Here is a 23,852-nt window from a genome sequence, read left to right as displayed (position 1 = left end):
CTGCCTGCTCACCAGCGCACCTAACCGCTACGCTACAGAGGCTTGCTGTTCTGACAGAGCTCCCGGACCCTCTTCAAGCCTCTGCCCGCCAGGGTCTGGCTCTATAGACTATCATGGCTGTCCTAGGTCATCTTTGCTTTCTATAGTCATAGTTTTATCCCTAAATCATAGACAGATCAGCTGAGAAAAAGCTTGGATTGTCTCGGTGGGGTGGATTTGCTTGTCCTTGTGTTTCACCTGGAGGCAGTCGCGGTCCCGCGGGCCTGTCCTGGAAGGGGGCGTGGGGGTGGGGCGCACCGTGAGCGCGTCGGGGGCGGGGCGAGCCTGGGCGGCTGGTCAGGAGCGCGGCTCACGTGAGCGGGTCTGGGGCGGGATGAACATGGCGGCGCGTCGGGGGCCAGGGCTCTCAGGGCTCGCCATTGCAGCTGGGAATGCTCGTTTCGTGGGCTCCTGGGTCCCCGTCGATTGGCATCCAGCGAGCAGAGCGCAGGGCTGTGGGCCACAGGTAAGGGAACTCGGACTGGGCGGAGCAGGGAACCATGTATTCTGCCCTCTTTGTTTGCAGTCTCGGAGCCGACTAAAATGGCGGTCGCAGAAAAGCCTCGCCTTTGGGGCCAAGGGTTTTACTGCTTTACCCCTTTGCATAAAGCTCAGACCCGCGCGGTTTTCCCAAGCAGCCTAGTGTATTGCTTCCTACAGGCCTGGAGAGGATAACAGGCAGGAAGGCCAGGGGTCTCCAGACAGAGAAAATAGACTGCAAGTGTCAGACGTTTTTTTCTCTCTCTTAAGAGGCCGGAGGAGACAAAAGAGTGCTGCATTTTTTTTTCTCCATCTTGATACAAATTTAAAAGGTTTCTCAGAAATTTCTGTGTTGCCATGACCACTCCTGGCTCCACCTGAATTTAACTTTCCTCAAACCTTGAACTAAGCAATGCATTTTTCTTATGGAAATGTTTGTCTTAAGGTATGCTAATGTACTATGTATTTACCCAAGGCTCTGTCTTCAGGTCAGTTTCCCCTAAAGGCTCAGAAAAAACTTGACAAACCAGTATGTTTTACTCATACCTTGTTCTCTTAATCTATGTGAATGAAACTATATATTTGCTTGGAAATCTGCCTTTCTTCAAGATTCATGTCCATCATTTTATGGCCTGGGATGACTCATCTGCTGCCAATGTTATCTCAATGCATGCTGTGGGTGAGGGGCCTGGTGCCATTCTCTGACACATTGTCTTTCTTTCATTAGCAGACTGCTAGTGGCTCTATAACATCTGGCTAAAGACTAGCAGGGGGTACTCTTCCCCCTTTTACTGTCTACGTCAGCAGCTCTCTCGATCTCTTTTATATTTTAATAAAACTTTTTAACAGAAAACCTCTGAGCCATCAAGCTTCGTCACTTGCCCTGGATTGAATTCTCCTCTGGAGTCCAAGAATGCTGGCATCTTTTGTGGTTTAGCAACCACCTTTCAGCCTTTTGAAATTCATATTGAATCTTCATTTCAGATTGAAGATGCATTCCATGGTATTGCCAACTGAAGCCTTTTCATCGCTATGGCATATCTGTCCATGTCTTTAGGGTATTTTTCAGCAATCATGTATCATTTCCAGTGTGCCAGTCTTGTTATCCTCATTCTGTCCATAGCAAAGTCTTTTATTAATGTTGACATGACTGAAAGGGAATCGTTTGTTTAAATTCCTTTTCAGATTGTTATTTGCTGGTGTATACAGATAACACTGTGTCATCATTCATTTGTATCAGTTTGGACAGCTTGATAGTTGTCTTTAGTTTCTTTAATTTCTCATAATTTAAGATGACCCTGTCTCATATATTTACAGTCTCACCCCTAGTCTCAGTCATTTCTTCAAAGAACTGTCCTTTTTTTAAACATTACATTATTTTTGACTGTGCTGGGTCTTTATTGCTCGTTTGTCTAGTTGTAGTGAGCAGAGGCTACCCTCTAGTTGCTGTGCCATGGCTTCTCATTGCAGTGCTTTCTCTGTTTGCAGAACTTGGGCTCTGGAGCATGCAAACTTCAAGAGCTGTTCAAGGGCTTCGTTGCCCCTGGGCGTGTGGAATCTCCTACACAGGAATTGAACCCGTGTTCCCTGCATCGGTAGGCAGATTCTTTACCACCGGGCCATTGGAGATGTTTCCTGTTCCCTTTTATTAGAGAATGATATTTAAAACATACATGTAGGAGCTCAATATGCTCAGCTGACAATACATGGATATATATATATATATCCATGTATTCCAGCTCACCTTTGAACATATTCAGTTAAAGGTAATTTGTGATGTCTCCAACCTGATCCACCACGACATGGACATTGTAACGTTTCCTTTTGTTTATCTGTAACTTTGCATTCCAATGGTAAGATACCTGGCTTCCACCGCTTGTCATACACAGAATTCAGTGCTTGTCCCACGTGGTTACTGAAAAAAAAACTGTCAGATTGTCTTTCAAAGGGGGCTCTGCATGCATTGCACCAGTATCTTGAGTATGTTTTTGTATGATAGTTTACTATCAGTATACCCTCAGTGGCCAGGTGTCTATTTCAGTCGCTACCAATTATGAATGGGCTTGTTTGCTCTAGTGTTCTTGGACAATTCGAATACAGTTTCTTTGTCAGATATGCATTGTTTTAGGAAAACAGTTTTATTGATTGTTGGCTGTGTTGCCTCTTTGTGTGTGGGCTTTTCTCTAGTTTTGGTGAGCATGGGCCATAACTAGTGGTTTGCAGGCTTCTCACTGCAGTGTCTCCTCTTGTTGAGGGGCACAGGCTCACGGGCTTCAGTGGCTGCAGCATGTGAACTCGGCATCGTGGCTTCCAGGATCTAGAGCACAGGCTCGCTCGGCTGTTGTGGCACACGGGCTCCATAGGATGTGGGATCTTCCCATCCTAGGGATCGCACATGCATCTCCAGCACCGGGGGGTGGATTCTTTACTATGGAACCACCAGGGCATATTTTAGACTAGTTTTCCACACATGTATCTAGTGAAAGAGGCCAGGATCAAGAGGCATGGCAGCTGGGAATCCTCAGCCCCAGCTCTGGTGTGCTATCCAAAGCTCTGGGGCCTTTGGTGAGCAGCTCAGCTTCCCTGGGACTGTTTCCTCCCATCAGAAATGCCCTGCTTTTGGACTGTAGCCCACCAAGCTCCTCTGTCCCTGGGATTTCTGAGACCAGAGTACTGCAGGTGGTGCCATTTCCTTCTCTGCTGCTGCTGCTGCTGCTGCTGCTGCTGCTGCTGCTGCTGCTGCTGCGTCGCTTCAGTCGTGCCTGACTCTGCGCGACCCCATAGACAGCAGCCTACCAGGCTCCTCTGTCCCTGGGATTCTCCAGGCAAGAACACTGGAGTGGGTTGCCATGTCCTTCTCCAGTGCATGAAAGTGAAAAGTGAAAGTGAAGCCACTCAGTGAAGTCGTGTCCGTCTCTTAGTGACCCCGGGGTTGCAGCCTACCAGGCTCCTCTGTCCGTGGGATTCTCCAGGCAATGGTACTGGAGTGGGCTGCCATTGCCTTCTCTGATTTCCTTCTCTGCAAGATAGCGTTTTGAAGATATTTTCTCCTGGATATTGCTTTTGATGAAGGAAGGGGGATCCCTTTCAGGGCTTGAGAGTGAGTTCTTGTCTGACACTGGGCAATGAGTTGTCTGAGGAGAGGAGTGCTGTCCAAGCGAGAGGCTTTATTGGGAAGGGCTGCCAGGGTGGAGGGCAGGAGGGTGAGGGAAACGGAGAGAACCACTCTGTCACGTGGCTCACAGTCTCAGGTTTTATGGTCATCGGGCTCATTTCTGGTTTGTCTCTTGCCAGGCATTCTGAATTGGGATCCTTCTTGGGGGCACACGCATCACTCAGCTGAGATGGATTCCAGCGAAGTGGATCCTGGGAGGTTGGTAGGACCTCTGAACTGGAGCCTCCCATCTCCTGACCTCTCCAGAATTCTGGTTGGTGGTAGCTTGTTCGTTCCTTGTTCCTTCCCAGGACCTCCTGTTGTAAGATGATTCCTGCAAGTGTTTTCTTTTCTCTGTTGCCTGGCCAGGGTGGGTGGTCCGTGGTTCATTTAACAGTTTGTTTTTGGTTCTCTCGAGTAAGGTCCTCCACAGGGTAAATGTATGAAATGATAAAAGGCAATGTTTTAAATAATTTATATTCATAATTTGGTAAGTTGGCTTGTTTTGTGTATGTTAGACCTGATCACCAGACCAACGGTCATGTAGAACTTTTGCAGTTTTCTAAAATTCTATAGTTTTTTAAATGGAGTTACCTTGTTGCAAAGTTTGTGTTTATGTTCATATTTTTTTAAAGTTATTTCTTTTAGTTGATTGATCATTGCTTTACAATACTGGTTTGATTTGTCATACATCCACATGAATTAACCATAGGTGTACCTATGTCCTCTTGCTCTTGAATCTCCCTCCCACCTCGCACGCATTCCCACCTCTCCAGGTTACTACTGAGCCCCAGTTTGAGTTCCCTGAATCATACAGCAAATTCCCATTGGTTGTCTATTTACAAATGTAGGTGTACCTGCATCCATGCTGCTCTCTCCATTCATCTCACCCTCTCCCTCTTGTTCCCCACCCTCGTCTGTAAGTCTGTTCTCTATGTCTGCACCTCCATTGCTGCTCTGTGAACAGACTCGTCAGTACCATCCTTCTAGATTCCATGTTTTTCTCTCTTTGACTGACTTCCCTCCCCTTTATTAGAACAAACTCAAATGTGTTCCTTTTTATGGCTGCATTCCATGCAGGCTCTGATTGTTCCTTAGCCATGTTTTGCGGAGGGTCATGGAGCTATTCTGCTCCATTTCAGTTTGGGCTTCCAGTCTGAGTGCTCACAGCAGAGCTGCTTCTGGGTGAGCCCTCTGAGGTCTGTGAGCACCGGGCTGCCCGCTCTTCTCTTGTGGCCCGCAGGGGGCGCCAAAGGCCCCTCTGACCCGCGGGCGCAGGACGCTTTGCCTTTAGACTCTGCTCCGTGAGCAGCTGGCGGGAGCTTTGTCTCCTCAGGACCATCAGGGCTCAGGCTTCTGGATAACAGGGCTGCATCCAGGCTGAGAGGAGCAGGGTTGCCTCAGTGCCCACCAGCAGGGAGGCGCTGCAAGAGCGAAAAATGAGGATGGAGTAGACGTTTCCTGTGTCCAGCTGAGGGCTGACTGGAGGTCCATCTCAGAGGACTCAGGGGGAAAGAGCTCCGTGTGCAAAGCGGTGGGTTTTCAGTTAGATTTGCGTTAGATGATGTAGAGGATGAACACTGATGTTCTTCCGTGTAGGTGGCCATTTTCCTGTCACTGTTTCTTGAGAAGACTGTCCTTTCCTCTTCGCTCGTTCCTGGTTTGATTTTCAGGAACTGACCATGTACAGGTGGGTTCGTTTCTGGGCTCTCTATTCTCTCCTGGAGTCCATGTGTCTGTGTTCCTGCCAGTTCCTCACTGTGGTGGTCACTACAGCTCCGTGATGTAGTTTGAAGAGGGATAGGAAGATGCCTCCAGCTGTGTTCCTCTTTCTCAGAGTCTTTTTGGCCGTTTAAGGTCCTGTTCAACAGTAGCAGCCTAATATTAGGAATATTTCTATTTCTGTGAAAAATGCCATTGAATATTATTTTGTGATTGCAGTCCGTGTATTTGTTGATGACTTTGGTTGGAATGGACCTTTTAATTCCTCATTGTTCCAGTGCATGAGCGTGGAATAATTTTCTGTGTGTTTGTATTTTCTTTGGTTTCTTTATCAGTGCCTTCTAGTTTTCTGACTACTGGTTTTTTATGTTCTTGATTAAGTTTGTTGCTAGATGTTTTATTTAAGTGGAATTTTCTTAATATTTTTTTCCTGATTGTTATTAGTGTATAGAAATGCAAGTGATTTTTGGACTGTAAAGGGTAGTATTTTATGATTGTAAATTAATCCAAAATGATTCAGCTTTACTGAATGTAGTCTAACAACTTTTTGTGAAGTGATGGGGAACATTTTATCTGTAAGATCTGTTTCTCCTGCAGTAGGTCATCCAGAGGACCCAAGACATGGTGGTTACTAATAGACTTCCCACACTACTTCTTCATTCCACGTGGACTCCTTCACGGGCAGTGAGCATCCCAGCTTCCCTTGAACTTCATCTGGGTAAGTCTTGGCCTGTATCAGAAAGTTTCCTGCCTGTCTGCGCTAAATTTCTTTTGTGGTATTGACATGGTTGTTTTGAAACCTAGTATACTTTCCAGTCATTTAAAATGTACAGAAAATGCCTAGCAATGGGAACAAGTGCTAGCATTTGCCACATCATCTAAAATACTCTATGTGTTTTATCCAAAATGGGTACCTTCTGCAGAACCAGCACATAATCTCCAAAATCAGGAAATCATATGGTACCTACATTATAATGTAATCCACTGCCCCACTTCCACTTTTAGCAATTGTTCAAGTGTATGAATATATCTTTTGTTTCCATCTTCATCCTTTTTTCTTTATTTAGAGTGTTACTGAGATTTTCAGTTATTTGGACAAACTTGATGGATTGAAAGCAGACATGGTGAATAAGGGTTCTGGGTGGCCTTTTCGATGTGGATTTCTTTTTCACTGAAGATGGTTTTAATATTTATTCATGTGGTAACATGTATGAATCCTGCATTCTTTCTCCCCCCCCCCATAGTAATTAAAAATAAATAATATGCCATTTACCATTTAGATATTTGTAAGCATACAGTGTTGTAGCAGACAACCTTTTCTTGTTTTGCAAACCAGTTTAATAATGTGCACCTTGTGCGTGCTTTGGAGAAACTCAGGAAACTGAGTCAGTGACTGAAATGGCCCAAGATATCACCTTAGATTCCATCTTCATCTGAAAACAAAACAGGCACTTTCTGGTGGTCCAGTGGCTGAGACTGGACACTCCCAAAGAAGGAGGCCCAGGTTCATTCCCTGATCCAAGAGCTAGATCTCCCATGCCACCAAGGAGAATTTGCATGTTGTAGCTAAATATCTGGCTTACCTCAATGAAGGTTGACCTGGCGCAGCCAAATTAAAAAAGAAACAAATATTTTACAGATACAACCAAAGGAAAGGAAGGGTATGGTTGTTGTGCAGATTTACGGCTTAGCTTTCCCTATCGATAGAAAAGAAAAAAGAGTTTCAAAAGACTGTGTCTCATCCTTCTATCTGGCATATAGAGAGGATTCCTTTGAAATGAGATTTCTCTGGTAAATGTGACTCACAGAAGAGCTGTCTTGAACTTGGGTTTCAGAGATGATCATGTGTCCTCTAAAAAAAAAAGTTAATTGGGTCCCACTAATTATCATGCTGAGGTGGTATATTTTGTGGTAGCATTTGCTCCCCTTCACTTTGGATGTATCCCCATTTGTTTACACTGTCATCTACTGAAGACATCCTGATATTTGAAAGTTTTTAGTTATTACAAGTAGAGCTGTTGTATATAATCATGTGATACTTTTTGTCTGGACGTTTTCAAAGCTGTTTAGTAAGTGCTAGCCATATAGTATTCAGGTCACAGGTGAGCTTTGTTTAGCTGTGGAAAAATCCAGCTATGTTTCTCTGTGGCATGTGGGATCTTCTGGGGTAAGGGATCAAACTAGAGTGTCTTGCATTGTCAGGCAGATTCTTTACCACTGAGCCACCGGAGAAGTTGTGCCCTACCCCCGTTTTTTTTTTTTGAGTTTACTGGATCTAATAGGTGTGCAGTGCTACCTCACTGTTATTTTAGTTTGTAATTTCCTAATGATATGTGATTTTGAGTCTTTTTGATAGGCTTATTTACTATCTTTATATTTTTGTAGGACAGGTGTTTAGGTGTATACATTTTTTATGAGATTGTTCTAGATTTTTTGGTATATTTGGAGTACAATCCTTTATCAGATATGTATTTTATAAATATATTTTCCTGTGGCTTGTGTTTAAGTTTTGTGAATAAGGTTTTTCACAGTTTAAATGTCTAATTCTTTAAAGTTAATGTTATATATGTTTTATATCCTTTTTTGGATAGACTTTAGTGTGTTGTTGTTAAATTTTATAAGCAGAAGTGAGGTACTGTAGATACAGTTTTAAGCTAAGCTGAGGTACCATAGATACAGTTTTGCCTTTTGTCTGTTAAGAAGTTTGAGTGAGTTTGGTGTACACTGTATATAACATTATGTCTACATTCATTTGACTGGATATAGCTTCCAATTATTTGTCTAATTGGTTTTGGAGATATCACGGGAAGTCAGTTTTTCCAAGGGAAACTGAGGTCCATGAAACATGAACTCTTTTCGATCGGTCGGAATCACTCTCTGCTATTTCTGACAGATTTGACTTGTTTGGATATCTCATATGAGTGGAATCACAGAACGTTTGTCTTTTCTTGGTCTGGTTTATTTCACATGATCTAATGACCATAAGGTTTGTCCACATTGTCGCATTGTCAGAATTACTGACTTTGAAGGGCCGAATCAGATTCCATTGTGTGTATACCACAGTTTGTTTATGGAATTGGCTGCCATGGACACTTAGATCACTTCTGTTTGTTTGCCAGTGTGAATCATGCTGTTGTGAGTATGACGGAAGAAGTATCCATTTTTTCAGCCCCCTTTCCCAATCCTTTTGGGTACATAGCTTGAATTGGAATCGAACTATGTATTTATTCCATGTGTTTGTTTTGGAGCCATTTCTGTAATGTCTTGCAGAGTGGCAGCACCATTTAATGTACTTTTTCGTATGGTGGAATACCGTTCAAGCTTCTGAATATACCTTGTGTTGCATATTCAGTCTCCCACCAACGGACACTTGAATGAGTTCTACCTTTGAGCTATTGTGAATGTCACTATGAGTATTTGTGTACCAGTTTTTGTTTGAATTATTAACAAGTACATTACTATATATAAAAGAAGCCACAAGGACCTACTGTACAGTTTAGGAAACTATTAAATATCTTATGATAATGTATAATGGAAGAGAATCTCAAAAGGAATATATGAAAAGCACATAGTAACCATGATATTTATTGTGCCAACACTATGAGTTATCATAGCACTACTCAACGTGTATTTATACATGTCAGTAAAATATTCACATCTGTAAGGATATTATAAAAAATTATATAAAAAATCAAGAATTCAAACAGAGATTAAATAAACTTCCTGTCATTGCTCATCATCATTTATACATTCATACTACCTGTAACACTCATTGTATAAGTGCTGGACTAGCAATTGATGTTCTCGTAAACCAAGAGATTGTGAAGGTGTAAGGAAATATAGCTTATTGAATTCCTTAATGAAGGATTATAGAACTCTATGTCCATGAAGTGAATGAAATTCCATTTTTTTGAACCACATTCTTACTAGAGTGATGAGCTTCCACCCCACCCAACGTTAGTTCACAATGAAATCCTGCAGTCCTCTGGCCTCAATGTCTGCTTCCTGCTACCAAGAAAGAAAAGATGAGGAAGTCCTGACAAAACCGATGCTATTTTTCTTTTTCTGATTTGTATTTTATCGCAGGGCTTGGCAAAAAGAGGGCCCAACCTGTTTTTAGAGTTCCATCCCAAGGGTTCCTCTGGCATGTTCCCTATGTTGACAAAGTGCTGATTATTTTCAACAAAGGACAATGATCTGCACTTCACTATCTGTTGCTTGAGCTGGAATAGCGGGCATCCCTTGAAGTGCATTCCTTCATGCTGAAGTAGGCATCCCTGAAGCAATAGTATAAGAGGAACACATTTATCACGTAGACATCGCAGCCCATGCATTTGTAATAATTTTTCAGTTATACCCATCATCATCGGAGGAACTGACTTGTCCCAGTAACAACGAGAGTACCCAGTATAACAGTTCCTTGACTTATGAGTACTTCCTATGAGTACCCTTATGAGTACTTCTTCCAATGTTGTTTCTCCTACTTTGGTCATGAACAGTAGAAGCTGATGGCAGTGGTCCTTGAAATGTATGTCGATTCCTAGGTGGCACAGTTGATAAATAAAAAATCTGCCTACCAGTGCAGGAGGGGGAAGTGATGTGGGTTTGATCCCTGGTTCAGGAAGATAACAATTCATACACATGTTTTATGTGAACCAGTTTGATACTCATGAGTTTTTTCTTCTGTATACAGAAAAACAAATGCTGTTCAAGGACACTGAAAGAACCCTGATGTTGAAAATCAGATCTGTATTGTGAGCAATGCTTAGATATCCATGAGTCGAAGCATAGTATTATGCCTATCATCCTTGTATTTCTCTCAGTGAAATATGTTGAGGAAAACTCTTCATTCGTGGTCTAGATTCACGAAGAAGCTAAATAGCATTCATCCTTTACGTTGACAACTGTGAATTTAAATCTCCTGTGAATCCTATGTGACAACCACACATACCAACATGAGTTATCAGTATTATATCAATATTTTTAGTCCTATTGTATGTCAACTAAAAAAATCAGTATATAATTGTACATGAAGTCAAGACATAAAATCAGTGCAAATACAAAATGTTCCATTCCATCCTTTGAGAAAGGGAGAAAAACATCTCTGTGCTTAGCCTATTGCATTTTTATGTATTAGACCCTTAAGTAGTTTATTCACCACACCCTGTGAATGATTCACAAATCTTCAGAGAAGAAAGGATCATTTCTCTTGAACAATGAGTAGTTCAACTATTCTCAAAGCAAAGCCATAAGTGAGTCTTATTTTGGGTGAGACCATGAAAACTCAGTGTTTTCATTATGCTTGTGCTTATGATGGGAGGAGGTCTGAGAAAGCACTTCTGAAGGTTTATTCATACCAGTCGTTCTCATATGTATCGAGTCTTTAAAGGTCGAATCACCAAGGTGTTGCTTCTACACTTGTACTAGGCTGAGCAGCAACATTCCCTTTCTCCGTAAGTGCAGTAGACGTGTTCCCAACCTGTCTGTCTTCTGTCCTCTGGAGTATGCATTGCTTGAGCTCATCACAGCCTAGTAGATGGAAATCATCAGGATATTCTGGAAACCCTTTTTATTTCAGTCTGTTCAGGAGGTTACCACTGCTGCAAACCTCTGGATTTTACCAAGCGCTTTTAACAACCTCAGATGAAGGATATAAGTCAACACTGGTGACAGCCACGGGCTTCCATGGCCTATCCATGATTGTTGGCTTTGCTTTCATAATCATCCTGTTTCTTATACCAGCTAAACTGTCAGTGTATTTTTTAATTACCATTTTATCTTTGATGGTTTTTAGAGCTATTATGGATTTTCCTATATATCTTCACTTATCGGTGAGGGTCTTATGTTAGTAGTAGTTATGACAACTGACTTTCTGTCTGTTAGCTGTGGCAGAATAAAAAAAGAATGACCCACTGTATATTATTAATATTATGTATCAATATATTGTTAGTTTTATTGTTTGCAGTCATCCAATTCCAAGTTTCTGAAATAAACTTTCAGAAAAATCACATCCTTTTGAATGCCCATTTGACTGAATAGGAGCACGGAAATGTTCTTCCATAAAATTGTTTACAGTTTCCATTCCGTTTCTCCTGTTTGATGTAGATATTGGCCTTTGGTTCTATCAGTAGCTTTGCAAGTAAAAAAAAAAATTAATTAGAGCTCGTATGGTAATTTTACTGTTAGCAATAAGTTTAGCATAAAATGAACACAGAAGAGGTTACAGTAGACCAAATATGAAAGTCAGTTTAAAAGAAAACATAGTGTTGAATGTTTACAGTAGGAATATAGTTATGAAGTTCCTTTATTATTATTCTATCCTTTCCTTTTGTTTTGCAGGGGTGTTAATGTACAGATTCCAGTACTATGGCTAGAGCGAATAATAGTATCATTATTCTTGAGAGCAACTCTACTAAGTCTTCACGCTCATGTCACTCAAGGTTTTTTAATACCTATTATGTTAGTCGTGTTTGTAGTTTGTGAAGTCACATAAGTTGCATTCATTCAAGCAATAGTATCAAACAGCTATGGCATCAATTATAGATGTGAATCGATATCGAATGTGAATCCATTTCACTGTGACAAGTTATTATTGTAGATATTCTATTCATGCCAGTAACAAAGCTGTGCAGAAATAATACAATGTTTATTAAGAAAATAAGAGTTACTAATTTGTTTTATTATTCTATTTCTTTTAAACAGATTTAATGACAACAGGCTCAACTTTTCATTCACTTGTATGACTATGAGCGGTTTGACCAAGTTGAAGAAGATGACTCGTTTGTAGTCTTCCTCATCAGCTCATTCCATCTACTGGCTTTAAAATCATTTAGTACAGAGCTCACCGTCTAGGTGTTCATCCAGTGTTTTGTTTGCTTATCATGCAGGATCATTTTAAAAGGAAAAGTATGTGTGTATGAGTTAGAGCTCTGATCCCAGGAGTCCATGTAGAAGCTTCCCCTGAGAAATGTATCGTTTTTGCACCAATGCTACTGAAATGTGTGAATGTGGTATACCACGCGTCCCAATAAGTGTAAACAGCGTCATAGGCTACTTATTTGAAATGACCAGTACTCATGACATTCCATTCAACTGAGGACTAAATATAGCCAACGTAGGCTGTGTTTGCCAAATAGACTTTGAAGTATTCTTCACACAGTCCTTCATCGATGCCAGTTTTCAGATCGAAGAAACCCTTGCTCCATGAAGTTTGTGAACACATATACTCATGTTTTGTTTGAGATTTTAAAGTCATTCTTCAGTTTTGTTGGAGGAATGGTTCTGTATATGCCCCGTGGATCCCCAAATCCACTGATGTTCATGTGTCTTGGGGCTTCCCAGGTGGTTCTAGTGGTAAAGAACATGCAGAACATACCCATGCAGGAGACATGGGAGGTATGGATTCCATCCCTGGGGCAGGAAGATCTCCTGAGGGAGAGCATGGCAACCCCCTCCAGTATCTTTGCCTAGAGAATCTCATGGAGAGAGGAGCCTGGTGGGGCCTAGTCCATATGATCCCAAGGAGTTGGACACAATGTAAGTGACTTCGCACAGCACATGATTCGTTGTCATAGCTAATATAATGGAGATGACATAAAAAGAAGCACCAGCGGGCGAAAGTCAATATCCATCACTTTTAAACTTTGGAATGTATTGTGATATTTTACATCCATATTTGTATGACTTGATAGTTGGAGAATCGATGCATGTGAAGGCCTGGTTGTGTTATATGTATGTTGAGGGAAGATATATTTTTATGTGGTTTGACATATAGGTCCCATTTCATTCGTAGACATATGCATACTCATCACTTATCATCATTTTTTTTTTTGAAAAGACCATTGTTTGGAAAGGTTGTTGTCTAACCATGAAAGATGCTTGAATTCTTGGGCTCCTTAGAGGAAGAATTCAACCCGGGGCCAGTGATGAGGGTTGATCAGTCAGAGCTTTTGTGTCCCAACGTTTTATTAAAGTATAAAAGAGAGAAAGCTTCTGACATAGACATCAGAAGGGGGCAGAAAGAGTGCCCCCCTACTCATCTTTGGCTGGATGTTATCTAGCTACTAGCAGTCTACTCATTAGAGAAAGGAATGGCAGCAGACCCCTCACCCACAAGATATATGGAGATGACCGTGGCACCAGGTGAGTCATCCTGGGCCATAAAACGATTGATATGAGCAAATGGATAGCTTCATTCACATAGATCAGGAGAGCCATGTATGAGTAAAGCATATTGGTTTGTCAAGTCAGTTCTGAGCCTTTAGGCAGAACCTACTTGAAGATAGAGTCTAGGGTAAATACATAGTACATTCACATAGCTTAAGGCAAACCTTTCCATGAGAAAAATGCCTTGGTCAGCTCAAAGTATGAGAAAAGTGAAGTTCAGGCGGAACCAGGTGTCATTATAGCAACACAGAATTGTAAGAGAAAATCTCTGTTTAAATTTGTATCAAGAAGGGGAAAAAAGATAACAGCTTGTTTCCTCCTGCCTCGGAAGTGACAGATAACAACTGTCTGACACTTGCACCCCATTTCCTCCCTTTGGAGACCCCTGGCCTTCCTGGCTGTTACCCTCTCAGTTTCATTCATTGAGCGTTTTCTGCCTTGTGAAACATTGGGCATAGAAGTATGTGTTTATTTAGGGGTATTTCATCCAATTTCATTTAAATGCATATGTGAATTAGAAAGTTTGACATGCTGTTGCTTTGTATACCGATTGGGAAATGTGAGCCTCCAAGCTTAATTTAGTTTTTCATGTTCATTTTTCTTTTTAGGGGTACAAAGAAAAATAATATGACTGTTAAGATCAGCTTTCGTATTTTTTGCCAAATATGAATTGGGATCACATCGATCAGAGATGAGTCTGTGCATGAAAGCCCTAATAACTAATGCTAATTGACTTCACTACCATGGGATGTTTTCATATCTATTGAGGATTTACTTCATGTATTTCGATTTTAACTTTCTGTCTCACAGCCTTGTTTGTAGATCAAAGCTATTTGAAATTGTCATCTGGTTTCAAATGGCTTGTGAGGTTATTCATGAGTGGTTCATAAAACCGAATGGATTGTACGTAGCCATACTTTGTTGTCATTCTATGAATTTGAAGAATGTCTGAAGAATGTCTGCAGTTATGCCTTAAAGATTCATACAATTGATGTCCAATATTTATCTCAATAGACTTGCTTTCAATTTGTAGTTTCCTATGCGTATGTCTTTCTTTATGGATTTGGGTAGAACTTGTATTGGAACACTGAAAAATCTGTGATATCAACCGTGCTGACCTTTCTGGTGGTCATCATTAAGATTTTCACGCTCTATGGATCCTAGTGGAAACAGGTGCTGTTCATCCTACTTTTGTGAAGATTGAACTCATCGTAGAAAGTGGAATTTGTTGAAATATTTATGGTATAAATAAATCTTGTCTCTATAATTACCCAGAGTCCTGGTGCGTATTTGATTGCTAAGTTATAAAATGTATGAGATAGATGTGATCCATCAATGGCGACTGGATAAGTGGTGGAGAGGTATTTTGGTGATGCAAGAGATTTAAATGATGTGATCATAGTATTTATATCCCTTTTATGTGGATAATGGGTCTTGGATCCATGTTTGAAACCTTACAACCTCGTCTTTTGTTATGCATGGGAAGTGTCAAAAATGAAGAAGATGCGGGTAGGTACTTCAAGGGTAAGTATAGGGCTGAGGGCGTGACTATGATGTGGGTTAGGGTTAGGATGTGGATGGGGGTCCGGTTAGGGTAGGGTAAAGGTTAGAGTTCGTGGAACAGCCCTCCAAACTTGTTAGGGTGAGGGGTGAGGTGTGAGGGTTCAGGATGAGGGTGAGGGTAAGGATTCAGGGTGAGGGTTAGGATTCAGGATGAGGGTGAGGATTCAGGGAGAGGGTGAGGGTGAGGGTTCAGGGAGAGGGTGAGGGTGAGGGTTCAGGGAGAGGGTGAGGGTGAGGGTTCAGGGTGAGGGCGTGGGTGAGGGTAAGGGTTCGGGGTGAGGGTTCAGAGTGAGCGTTCAGGGTGAAGGTGTGGGCCTCACATCTGATACAGGATTGTACTCCAAATATACCCATCCCTTCCCTTGAACAGACCTCTCACTATGGGAGCCCTTGGCAGTGTGGAACCCACCGGCCCCTAAGGCCTCCCAAAGGACGCCTGGGGCCTAGGTGCAAAGGCAATACAGGAGTGGAGCTGAGGCCAGGAAGGCGCCAGTGGCGTCTCCCAACTTTGCAAAGGCTGCTCCTTCCTGGGTAGGAAGCCTAGCAGCGAGGCAAGTCTGGGCAAGGTTCGCCCAGGGCAGAGCAGCCTCGCACCAGGAACTCTGCCAGATCGGGCCTCTGAGCAGAGCTGGAGCTCTGCCATCCTGGAGGCGCACTCGACTCCGCCCAAGCAGGGCTTGCAGCCTAAGGCGGCTGGGCTGCTTCGTCTTCCCCCTAGGAAGCTCGATTCCCGCATGCTGTTCACTCGGCTTCCAGGCGCCGGCTCCCTGCCCCTCCTTACGGTCTAGGATCAGGGGCTGCTTCCCCTGAGCTGGGGCTGTGGGCAGGAGCCCAGACACACAGGTGCAGGACCCAACCACCTGCACACGTCTCTGCTGGAGAGGAGAGCGCTAGGGAACCTACGTGTGTGAGGCAGCTACTGGGCGCCCACGGAGTCAGACTCGAGGTGTGCGGGGCTCCAGAGCCCCGCCAGGGGTCCAAGGAGCCTGGTGCTCACCGTGCGGCGCTGAGTCTGGGCTGTCAAGCAACCGCTGGAGGAGACCTGCACTTGCCCTTCCCTTGCCTCTGACAGAGCTCTCCCTGCTGGAGCCCTTGGCAGTGTGCAACCCACCGGCCCCTAAGCCATCCCCAAGGACGCCTGGTGCAAAGGCAAGGCAGGAGCAGAGCTGAGGCCAGGAAGGCGACAGTGGCATCTCCCAGGCTCAAGGAGCCTGCTCCTTCCATGGCAGGAAGCCTAGCAGCCAGGCAAGTCAGGGCAAGGCTCGGCCAGGGCAGAGCAGCCTCAGACCAGGAACTCTGCCAGATCGGGCCTCTGAGCAGAGCTGGAGATCTGCCATACTGGAGGCGCGCTCAGATCCAGCCAAGCAGGGCTTGAGCCGCACGTGGCTGGGCTGCCTCTTCTTACCTCGAGGAGGCTTGCCACCTTGAATGCTCTTCCTTCGGCTTCCAGGCGCGGAAGCTCTGTGCCTCCTGCAGGTCTTGGCTCAGGGGCTGCTTGCCCTGAGCTGGGGCTGTGGGCGGGAGTCAAGACACGCAGGGGCATACCCCAAACTGCTGCACACTTCTCTGCTGGGGAAGAGAGCGCAAGGGAACGACATGTGAGAGGCAGCTGATCGGCACCCACGGAGTCAGCCTCCAGGTATGCCGGGATGGAGACCCCAGCCAGTGGCCCTGGGAGGTGCGTTTCTTCGTGCGGCGCTGAGTCTCGGCGACCAAGCAACCGCTGGAGGATCCCTGCACTTGCCCTTCCCTTCCCTCTCACAGAGCTCGCCCTGCCTGAGCTCTTGGCAGTATGCAAGCCACCGGCCCCTAAGCATTACCCACGGACGCCTGGGGTCTAGGTTCAAAGGCAAGGCAGATGCGGAGCTGAGGTCAGGAAGGCGCCAGTGGCGTCTCCCAGGCTCACGCAGCCGGCTCCTTCCTGGGCAGGAAGCCTAGCAGTGAGGTAAGTCTGGGCAAGGCTCGCCCAGGGCAGAGCAGCCTCGCGCCAGCAACTCTGCCAGATCGGGCCTCTGAGCAGAGCTGGAGCCCTGCCGTCCTGGAGGCACACTCGGCTCCAGCCAAGTAGGGCTTGAATCAAAGGAGGCTGGACGGCCTCTTCTTCCCTCGAGGAGGCTCGCCTCCCCGCCAGCTCTTCACTCAGCTACCAGGTGGCGGCGCTCTGAGCCTCCTGCAGCTCTTGGCTCAGGGGCTGCTTGCCCTGAGCTGGGGCTGTGGGCGGGAGCCCAGGCACGCAGGGGCAGGCCCCAACCAGCTGCACACGTCTCGCCTGGGGAGGAGAGCGCTAGGGAAGCTACGTGTGTGAGGCAGCTGCTGGGGGCCAGGGAGTCAGCGTCGGGGTGTGCGGGGCAGCAGACCCCAGCCAGGGACCCTGGGAGCCTTTTGCACTCCGTGCGGCGCTGAGTCTGGGCAGCCCAGCAACCGCTGGAGGAGCCCTGCACTAGCCCTTCCCTTCCTTCGCACAGAGCTCTTCCTGCTGGAGCCCTTGGCAGTGTGCAAGCCACCGGCCCCTAAGCCCTCCCAATGGACGCCTGGGGCCTAGGTGCAAAGGCAAGGCAGGAGCGGAGCTGAGGCCAGAAAGGCGCCAGTGGCGTCTCCCAGCCTCGCGCAGCCGGCTCCTTCCTGGGCAGGAAGCCTAGCAGCGAGGCAAGTCTGGGCAAGGCTCGCCCTGGGAAGAGCAGCCTCGCGCCAGCAACTCTGCCAGATCGGGCCTCTGAGCAGAGCTGGAGCTCTGCCGTCCTGGAGGCGCACTCGGCTCCAGCCAAGTAGGGCTTGAGCCAAACGAGGCTGGGCTGCCTCTTCTTCCCTCGAGGAGGCTCGGATCCCCGCCAGCTGTTCACTCGGCTTCCAGGTGGGGGCGCTCTGCGCCTCCTGCAGGTCTTGGCTCAGGGGCTGCTTGCCCTGAGCTGGGGCTGTGGGCGGGAGCCCAGGGACGCAGGGGCAGGCCCCAACCAGCTGCACACGTTTCTGCTGGGGAGGAGAGCGCTAGGGAAGCTACGTGTGTGAGGCAGCTGCTGGACTCCCAGGGAATCAGCCTCCGGGTGTGCGGGGCTGCAGACCCCAGCCAGGGGCCCTGGGAGCCTGGTGCACTCCGTGCGGCGTTGAGTCTGGGCGGCCAAGCAACCGCTGGAGGAGCCCTGCTCTAGCCCTTCCTTTCCCTGGCACAGAGCTCTTCCTGCTGGAGCCCTTGGCAGTGTGCAAGCCACCGGCCCCTAAGCCTTCCCCAAGGAAGCCTGGGGCCTAGGTGCAAAGGCAAGGCAGGAGCGGAGCTGAGGCCAGGAAGGAGCCAGTGCCGTCTCCCAGCCTCGCTCAGCCGGCTCCTTCCTGGGCAGGAAGCCTAGCAGCGAGGCAAGTCTGGGCAAGGCTCGCCATGGGAAGCGCAGCCTCGCGCCAGCAACTCTGCCAGATCGGGCCTCTGAGCAGAGCTGGAGCTCTGCCGTTCTGGAGGCGCAATCGGCTCCAGCCAAGTAGGGCTTGAGCCAAACGAGGCTGGGCTGCCTCTTCTTCCCTCGAGGAGGCTCGCCTCCCCGCCAGCTGTTCACTCGGCTTCCAGGTGGGGGCGCTCTGCGCCTCCTGCAGGTCTTGGCTCAGGGGCTGCTTGCCCTGAGCTGGGGCTGTGGGCGGGAGCCCAGGCACGCAGGGGCAGGCCCCAACCAGCTGCACACGTCTCTGCTGGGGAGGAGAGCGCTAGGGAAGCTACGTGTGTGAGTCAGCTGCTGGGTGCCCAGGGAGTCAGCCTCCGGGTGTGCGGGGCTGCAGACCCCAGCCAGGGGCCCTGGGAGCCTGGTGAACTCCGTGCGGCGCTGAGTCTGGGCGGCCAAGCAACCGCTGGAGGAGCCCTGCACTAGCCCTTCTCTTCCCTCGCACAGAGCTCTTCCGGCTTGAGCCCGTGGCAGTGTGCAAGCCACTGGCCCCTAAGCCCTCCCAATGGACGCCTGGGGCCTAGGTGCAAGGGCAAGGCAAGAGCGGAGCTGAGGCCAGGAAGGCGCCAGTGGCGTCTCCCAGCCTCGCGCAGCCGGCTCCTTCCTGGGCAGGAAGCCTAGCAGCGAGGCAAGTCTGGGCAAGGCTTGCCCAGGGTAGAGCAGCCTCGCGCCAGCAACTCTGCCAGATCGGTGCTCTCACCAGAGCTCGAGCTTTGCCGTCCTGGAGGCGCACTCGGCTCCAGCCAAGTAGGGCTTGAGCCAAACGAGGCTGGGCTGCCTCTTCTTCCCTCCAGGAGGCTCGCCTCCCCGCCAGCTCTTCACTCGGCTTCCAGGTGGGGGCGCTCTGCGCCTCCTGCAGGTCTTGGCTCAGTGGCTGCTTGTCCTGAGCTGGGGCTGTTGGAGGGAGCCCAGGCACGCAGGGGCAGGCCCCAACCAGCTGCACACGTCTCTGCTGGGGAGGAGAGCGCTAGAGAAGTTACGTGTGTGAGGCAGCTGCTGGGCGCCCAGGGAGTCAGCCTCCGGGTGTGCGGGGCTGCAGACCCCAGCCAGGGGCCCTGGGAGGCTGGTGCACTCCGTGCGGGGCTGAGTCTGGGCGGCCAAGCAACCGCTGGAGGAGCCCTGCACTAACCCTTCCCTTCCCTCGCACAGAGTTCTTCCTGCTGGAGCCCTTGGAAGTGTGCAAGCCACCGGCCCCTAAGCCCTCCCAAAGGACTCCTGGGGCCTAGGTGCAAGGCAAGGCAGGAGCGGAGCTGAGGCCAGGAAGGCGCAAGTGGCGTCTCCCAGCCTCGCGCTGCCTGCTTCTTCCGGGCAGGAAGCCTAGCAGCGAGGCAAGTCTGGGCAAGGCTCGCCCAGGGCAGAGCAGCCTCGCGCCAGCAACTCTGCCAGATCGGGCCTCTGAGCAGAGCTGGAGCTCTGCCGACCTGAAGGCGCACTTGGCTCCAGCCAAGTAGGTCTTGAGCCAAACGAGGCTGGGCTGCCTCTTCTTCCCTCGAGTTGGATCACCACCCCGCCAGCTGTTCACTCGGCTTCCAGGTGGGGGCGCTCTGCGCCTCCTGCAGGTCTTGGCTCAGGGGCTGCTTGCCCCGAGCTCGGGCTGTGGGCGGGAGCCCAGGCACTCAGGGGCAGGCCCCAACCAGCTGCACACGTCTCTGCTGGGGAGGAGAGCGCTAGGGAAGCTACGTGTGTGAGGCAGCTGCTGGGCGCCCAGGGAGTCAGCCTCCGGGTGTGGGGTGCTGCAGACAAGAGCCACGGGCCCTGGGAGGCTGGTGCACTCCGTGCGGCGCTGAGTCTGGGCGGCCAAGCAACCGCGGGAGGTGCCCTGCACTTGCCTTTCCTTCCCTCTCACAGAGCTCTCCCTGCTGGAACCCTTTGCAGTGTGCAAGCCACTGGCCCCTAAGCCCTCCCTAAGGACCTGGCGCCTAGGTGCAAAGGCAAGGCAGGAGCAGAGCTGAGGCCAGGTAGGGGCCAATGGCGACTCCTAGCCTCGCGCAGCCTGCTTCTTCCGGGCAGGAAGCCTATCAGCGAGGCAAGTCTGGGCAAGGCTCGCCCAGGGCAGAGCAGCCTCGCGCCAGCAACTCTGCCAGATCGGGCCTCTGAGCAGAGCTGGAGCTCTGCCGTCCTGGAGGCACAGTCGGCTCCAGCCAAGTAGGGCTTGAGCCAAACGAGGCTGGGCTGCCTCTTCTTCCCTCGAGGAGGCTGGCCTCCCCGCCAGCTTTTCACTCGGCTTCCAGGTGGGGGCGCTCAGCGACTCGTGCAGGTCTTGGCTCAGGGGCTGTTTGCCCTGATCTGGGGCTGTGGGCGGGAGCCCAGGCACGCAGGGGCAGGCCCCAACCAGCTGCACACGTCTATGCTGGGGAGGAGAGCGCTAGGGAAGCTACGTGTGTGAGGCAGCTGCTGGGCGCCCAGGGGGTCAGCCTCCGGGTGTGCGGGGTTGCAGACCCCAGCCAGGGGACCTGGGAGCCTGGTGCACTCCGTGCGGCACTGAGTCTGGGCGGCCAAGCAACCGCTGGAGGAGCCCTGCACTGCCCTTCTCTTCACTCGCACAGAGCTCTTCCTGCTTGAGCCCTTGGCAGTGTGCAAGCCACCGGCCCCTAAGCCCTCCAAAGGACACCTGGGGCCTAGGTGCAAAGGCAAGGCAGGAGCGGAGCTGAGGCCAAAAAGGCGCCAGTGGCGTCTCCCAGCCTCGCGCAGCCTGCTTCTTCCGGGCAGGAAGCCTAGCAGCGAGGAAAGTCTGGGCAAGGCTCGCCCAGGGCAGAGCAGCCTCGCGCCAGCAACTCTGCCAGATCGGGCCTCTGAGCAGAGCTGGAGCTCTGCCGTCCTGGAGGCGCACTCGGCTCCAGCCAAGTAGGCATTGAGCCAAAGGAGGCTCGGCTGCCTCTTCTTCCCTCGAGGAGGCTCGCCTCCGGGCCAGTTTTTCACTCGGCTACCAGATGGGGGCGCTCAGCGACTGGTGCAGGTCTTGGCTCAGGGGCTGCTTGCCCTGAGGTGGGGCTGTGGGCGGGAGCCCAGGCACGCAGGTGCAGGCCCCAACCAGCTGCACACGTCTATGCTGGGGAGGAGAGCGCTAGGGAAGCTACGTGTGTGAGGCAGCTGCTGGGCGCCCATGGAGTCAGCCTCCGGGTGTGCGGGGCTGCAGACAAGAGCCACGGGCCCTGGGAGGCTGGTGCACTCCGTTCGGCGCTGAGTCCGGGCGGCCAAGCAACCGCTGGAGTTGCCCTGCACTTGCCTTTCCTTCCCTCTCACAGAACTCTCCCTGCTGGAACACTTGGCAGTGTGCAAACCACCGGCCCCTAAGCCCTCCCTAAGGACGCCTGGGGCCTAGGTGCAAAGGCAAGGCAGGAGCAGAGCTGAGGCCAGGAAGGGGCCAATGGCGTCTCCCAGCCTCGCGCAGCCTGCTTCTTCAGGGAAGGAAGCCTAGCAGCGTGGCAAGTCTGGGCAAGGCTCGCCCAGGGCAGAGCAGCCTCGCGCCAGCAACTCTGCCAGATCGGGCCTCTGAGCAGAGCTGGAGCTCTGCCGTCCTGGAGGCGCACTCGGCTCCAGCCAAGTAGGGCTTGAGCCAAACGAGGCTGGGCTGCCTCTTCTTCCCTCGAGGAGGCTGGCCTCCCCGCCAGCTCTTCACTCGGCTTCTAGGTGGGGGAGCTCTGCGCCTCCTGCAGGTCTTGGCTCAGGGGCTGCTTGCCCTGAGCTGGGGCTGTGAGCGGGAGCCCCGGCACGCAGGGAAGGCCCCAGCCAGCTGCACACGTCTCTGCTGGGGAGGAGAGCGCTAGGGAAGCTACGTGTGTGAGGAAGCTGCTGGGCGCCCAGGGAGTCAGCCTCCGGGTGTGCGGGACTGCAGACCCCAGCCAGGGGCCCTGGGAGCCTGGTGCACTCCGTTTGGCGCTGAGTCTGGGCGGCCAAGCAACCGCTGAAGGAGCCCTGCACTAGCCCTTCCTTTCCCTGGCACAGAGCTCTTCCTCCTGGAGCCCTTGGCAGTGTGCAAGACACCGGCCCCTAAGCCCTTCCAAAGGCAGCCATGGGCCTAGGTTCAAAGGCAAGGCAGGAGCGGAGCTGCGGCCAGGAAGGCGCCAGTGGCGAATCCCAGCCTCGCGCAGCCTGCTCCTTCGAGGGCAGGAAGCCTAGCAGCGAGGCAAATCTGGGCAAGGCTTGCCCAGGGCAGAGCAGCCTCGCGCCAGCAACTCTGCGAGATCGGGCCTCTGAGCATAGCTGGATCTCTGCCGACCTGGAGGCGCACTCGGCTCCAGCCAAGTAGGGCTTGAGCCAAACGAGGCTGGGCTACCTCTTCTTCCCTCGAGGGGGCTGGCCTCCCAGCCAGCTGTTCACACGGCTTCCAGGTGGGGGCGCTCAGCGACTGGTGCAGGTCTTGGCTTAGGGGCTGCTTGCCCTTAGCTGGGGCTGTGGGCAGGAGCCCAGGCACGCAGGGGCAGGCCCCAACCAGCTGCACACGTCTCTGCTGGGGAGGAGAGCGCTAGGGAAGCTACGTGTGTGAGGCAGCTGCTGGGCATCCAGGGAGTCAGCCTCCGGGTGGGCGATGCTGCAGACCCCAGCCAGGGGCCTGGGAGCCTGGTGCACTCCTTGCGGGGCTGAGTCTGGGCGGCCAAGCAACCGCTGGAGGAGCCCTGCACTATCCCTTCCCTTACCTCGCACAGAGTTCTTCCTGCTGGAGCCCTTGGCAGTGTGCAAGCCACCGGCCCCTAAGCCCTCCCAAAGGACGCCTGGGGCCTAGGTGCAAAGGCGAGGGGGGAGCGGAGCTGAGGACAGGAAGGCGCCAGTGGCGACTCCCAGCCTCGCGCAGCCTGCTCCTTCCTGGGCAGGAAGCCTAGCAGAGAGGCAAGTCTGGGCAAGGCTCGCCCAGGGCAGAGCAGCCTCGCGCCAGCAACTCTGCCAGATCGGGCCTCTGAGCAGAGCTGGAGCTCTGCCGTCCTGGAGGCGCACTCGGCTCCAGCCAAGTAGGCCTTGAGCCAAACGAGGCTGGGCTGCCTCTTCTTCCCTCGAGGAGGCTCGCCTCCCCGCCAGCTCTTCACTCGGCTTCCCGGTGGGGGCGCTCAGCTACTCATGCAGGTCTTGGCTCAGGGGCTGCTTGCCCTGAGCTGGGGCTGTGGGCGGGAGCCCAGGCACCCAGGGGCAGGCCCCCACCAGCTGCACACGTCTCTGCTGGGGAGGAGAGCGCTAGGGAAGCTACGTGTGTGAGGCAGCTGCTGGGCGCCCAGGGAGTCAGCCTCCGGGAGTGCGGGGCTGCAGACAAGAGCCTCGGGCCAAGGGAGGCTGGTGCACTCCGTTCGGCGCTGAGTCTGGGCGGCCAAGCAACC

General features: G+C 50.4%; 1 long non-coding RNA gene across 1 annotated transcript; it reads left to right on the top strand.

Moving 5' to 3' along the window:
• Positions 1 to 344: 344 nt before the first annotated feature.
• Positions 345 to 14,835, top strand: LOC138447106 (uncharacterized). Its single transcript, XR_011259666.1, has 6 exons — positions 345 to 505; positions 2,008 to 2,114; positions 3,814 to 3,947; positions 5,993 to 6,113; positions 12,098 to 12,931; positions 14,170 to 14,835. It is a non-coding gene; the product is annotated as an uncharacterized lncRNA (long non-coding RNA).
• Positions 14,836 to 23,852: the final 9,017 nt, after the last annotated feature.

Source organism: Ovis canadensis, chromosome 11, assembly GCF_042477335.2.
Source record: "Ovis canadensis isolate MfBH-ARS-UI-01 breed Bighorn chromosome 11, ARS-UI_OviCan_v2, whole genome shotgun sequence".
Lineage (NCBI taxonomy): Eukaryota > Metazoa > Chordata > Mammalia > Artiodactyla > Bovidae > Ovis > Ovis canadensis.
Note: the sequence above shows the minus strand (reverse complement) of the source record. Positions and strands in the feature narration are given on the sequence as shown.